This window comes from Berghia stephanieae, unplaced genomic scaffold (assembly GCF_034508935.2).
Source record: "Berghia stephanieae isolate SIO BIC M18660-M18661 unplaced genomic scaffold, UCSD_Bste_1.3 scaffold1712, whole genome shotgun sequence".
Lineage (NCBI taxonomy): Eukaryota > Metazoa > Mollusca > Gastropoda > Nudibranchia > Aeolidiidae > Berghia > Berghia stephanieae.
The window spans coordinates 7,501-11,707 of NW_027622749.1; the positions used below are offsets into that span (position 1 = coordinate 7,501).

Consider the following 4,207-nt stretch of genomic DNA (forward strand, 5'->3'; position numbering starts at 1 on the left):
ACAAGGTAACAATGGAAGGCGACATGGAAACTGCTGAAGGAGTGGTGGTGTGTGGGGAAGGAGAGAAAGACTGTTTGAAGGAGGGGAGAGGTTTGGCGGAAACATGAGGGGTTGGAGAGCACCCCGAGTGAAGTGGGAGAGGAGATTCAAAGGTGGGCGGTACATGGATTCCAAGTTATTGAAATCTACGGCCACCGTACCATCCCCAGACAGTTTCTTGGGAATTCTGTTAAGAGAAGCAGGAGAACTATTTGCTGTGGTTTGTGAAGGAGAGGGTTGATGCGTTTGGGGTGAAGGTGGACATGGTAAGGAGGAGGATGAGTTGGTTGTGGAAGAGTCTTTAACACTTTTATTTTTCCGCCTGTCCGGTTTTTTTCTGATGGGTGGGTGGTGCATTTCTGTGGGAAGATTCCTCTGACTCCTTTTCAGAGGTGGTGGCATTGGCAGTAAACAACTGTTTGGTCACTTCTTTCTGCTTGACGACAGTTGCTTTGGAGGGTGTGACTGATAAACGTCGCTGAGTTTTCTCATCAGGTGTATAGGACACCACATCAATCTCATCAACATCTTCCTCATCAGAACTGCTCAGTTTTTTAGATCTTTGCTTCTTATAGGATGTTCCAGTGGATGACTTGTTTCTTACCTTTTGACTAGATGTGTTTGAAGAGGACATCACCTCTTTCTGCTGTTTGTCAATTTGTTTCTTAACCTCATTTGAGACACTTTCCATTTTATCTTTCTTTTCACTTAATCGCACTTTGGAATTTTCAACACACGGTTTTCTTTCTTCCTTTGGTAAAGCACTTTTCTTTTTATCAGGACTCACGAAATGATTTTTGTCAGATGATTTGGATGCCAGAGGTTTCTTTCTGGAAAATGAATATTGGTCACCATCGTCCTCTTTATCAGCATCCTCACTTTCACTATGATCTGCAACACTTTGAGACTGATTTTTATCGTTGTCTTCCTCACACCTAACTTCTTCATCATCTTCATTTGCGTTTTTGTCCTCTTCAGCAATTGCGTGAGGATCAAATGGCATTGAAACACATGGCCCAATTTCTTTAATACTAAGAGGTCGATTTGTAAGACTTGGAGATCTGGAGACATCTGATATTTCCTCTTCCTTTACCCTGGAATCCTCAGGTTTGGAACTTGCAGCGTTAGAAATGGCATTTGATGACCCATCAACAGTATTTGTGTTTGTAGTGCCTGGTGATGGTGACTTAAAGGGACTCACACTGGCAGGGCTGGTGCCATTTTTGGAAGATTTGATGAAATTGCCAAGACCCCAACTCATTCCAGTGTCAGGTTTCTGAAATATTTTAAAATAACAAAGTAAATAAATAATGTGATTGGATTCACAGGTACACCCCTCTCTCTCTCTCTCCCCCCCTCTCTCTCTCTCTCTCTCTCCCCCTCTCTCTCTCTCTCTTCTCTCTCTCTCCTCTCTCTCTCTCTCTCTCTCTCTTCACTCCTACCCACACACCAATCTGGTTTTAATTAATTAGAAAGATACAAGTGGTATGACTAGCTACTATTGTGTGTTTTTGGAGACATTTACATTTACCTCAGCAGAATTTAGTCTTTCAGATGACATGAAGTAACAACTACAAAACTACTTCTAGTCGTCATTCAAATTTTAAAGGCTCACAGAGCTTGAATTTGTCCCACTTCACCGGTCTTATTTATTTATTTATTTATTTATTTATTTATTTATTTATTTTGTGTCTCATTTGTTTTTCTATATTGTTGTGTATTAAGTTTTGTTTTTTTGTTGTTTTTTTTGTTGTTTTTTTTTTGGGGGGGGGGGGGTAATTGATCCGGGAATATCCTAAATGTCTTATAAATCCTATCAGCAAATTTCTGTCTTATCATCTATATTTAAATTTGGCGGGGCAACTCGCATTCCTGAAGAAGGACTAGGAGAGGAAAAAGGGGGGAAGGGGGGGGGGGGGGTCTGAAAAATCAATGAACGACCCAGATCCCAGCCACATCACCCAATAACATTCTACCAAACAAAAGATTGGGAATGTGCATTCGAGAATTAGACCAACCACATAAAATAATTAATGCTTTAGGCATGATAAGAAAGAAAAAAAAAGAGAATCAAGATGACCTGGAAGAAGAAATTATGCTTTAAAAATAATAAGAAGTTAAGAGGATTTAATAAACCTCACACTGTTTGGAGCCAACCTGCAAACCCATTCCTCTGGGCATCCAAACAGAGTTTGAGCTGGGATAAAAACGTGTAACCATTGGAAACAAAAGTAAAACGTTCACCTCTGTGACAACACCGGATGGTGTTGTAGATTGCTTGTTTGGAGGAGATGGCGTCTTTTCCCCTCTTTCCACAGCCAACTTTCCATCCACTTCATTAGGGACCGCTCCCGTCTTTCGGACGTCATCATTCCCTTCATCTCCATCGTCGTCGTCATCATCGCTATCCTCACTTCTTGATTCCGAACTAGAACCAGAACTGCTGTTGGAACTACTGGAGCTCAACCTGAAGGACAAATTTTAAAAAAGAGATTATTATGGGATGTATTTTATGCAAAGGTCTATTTCATAATTCTTTTCAAACTTCAAATATATCACTTTTATCTTTATCTCTTTGCTGTCATCATGCTTCTTGGACTTTTTAATGTACTCTCCCTCCCTCCTCTCCTAACCCATCCCTCCCACCCCCCTCTCACAATCACACACACACACACACACAACACAATGGGGTGATACATCAAAGAGGAGAATAATGTCTTGACCCTATGTAAGATGATAAAAATCTTAAGCACTTCCTGGCTTCACTTATAACTCAAAGATGATATATCTCATGAAATGTCAACATAAAATATGAATAATTATACCGTTTCATTTTTAGAGTTTAGATGTACACTTCAAGTTGGGGAGGTACTCAATACTATAATTGTGGGGAGGTACTCAATACTATAATTGTGGGGAGGTACTCAATACTATAATTGTGGGGAGGTACTCAATACTATAATTGTGGGGAGGTACTCAATACTATATAATTGTGGGGAGGTACTCAATACTATAATTGTGGGGAGGTACTCAATACTATAATTGTGGGGAGGTACTCAATACTATGATTGTGGGGAGGTAGTCAATACTATAATTGTGGGGAGGTACTCAATACTATAATTGTGGGGAGGTACTCAATACTATAATTGTGGGGAGGTACTCAATACAATAATTGTGGGGAGGTACTCAATACTATAATTGTGGGGAGGTACTCAATACTATAATTGTGGGGAGGTACTCAATACTATAATTGTGGGAAGGTACTCAATACTATAATTGTGGGGAGGTACTCAATACTATGATTGTGGGGAGGTACTCAATACTATGATTGTGGGGAGGTACTCAATACTATAATTGTGGGGAGGTACTCAATACTATAATTGTGGGGAGGTACTCAATGCTATAATTGTGGGGAGGTACTCAATACTATAATTGTGGGGAGGTACTCAATACTATAATTGTGGGGAGGTACTCAATACATAATTGTGGGGGGGGTACTCAATAATATAATTGTGGGGGGAGGTACTAAAAAACTTTTAAATTTTGGGGAGGTACTCAATACAAAATTTTTGGGGAGGGGATCAATACTATAAATTTTGGGGGGGTACTTTAATACTATAATTTGGGGGAGGTACCAATCTATAATTGTGGGGGGGGTACCCCAATTTCTATAATTTTGGGGAGGGACTAAAAACTATAAATTTTGGGAGGTATCAATACTATAAATTTTGGGGAGGTATCAATTTCTTTAATTGTGGGGGGTACCAATACTTTAATTGGGGGGGAGGGGACTCAATACCCATAATTGTGGGGAGGTTTTCTTTTTCAATACTATAATTGTGGGGAAAGGGGATTTAAAACTATAATTTTGGGGAGGTACTCAATCTATTTTTTGTGGGGGGGTACTCATTTCTATAAATTTTGGGGGGGGTACTCCCCAAAACTATAATTTTTGGGGAAAGGTACTCAATACTATAATTGGGGAGGTACTCAATACTATAATTTTGGGGAGGTACTCAATTTCTATAATTGTGGGGAGGTACCAATACTAAAATTGTGGGGGGGTATCAATTCTATATTTTTGGGGAGGTACTCAATTTCTATAATTTTTGGGGGGGTTTTAATACTTTTAAATTTTGGGGGGGTATCAATTTCCTTTTAAATTTTG

General features: G+C 39.6%; 1 pseudogene across 1 annotated transcript in view; it reads right to left on the reverse strand.

Moving 5' to 3' along the window:
• The window catches only part of LOC144961200 (uncharacterized), a 3,491-nt pseudogene extending 985 nt beyond the window's left edge, over positions 1 to 2,506 (reverse strand). Inside the window, exons 1-2 of the transcript XR_013643087.1 lie at positions 2,284 to 2,506; positions 1 to 1,315 (exon numbers count right to left, since the gene is read on the reverse strand). The exon at positions 1 to 1,315 is cut by the window's left edge and continues 985 nt beyond it. The product of XR_013643087.1 is annotated as an uncharacterized LOC144961200 (transcript). The remainder of the gene's footprint in view (positions 1,316 to 2,283) is intronic.
• Positions 2,507 to 4,207: the final 1,701 nt, after the last annotated feature.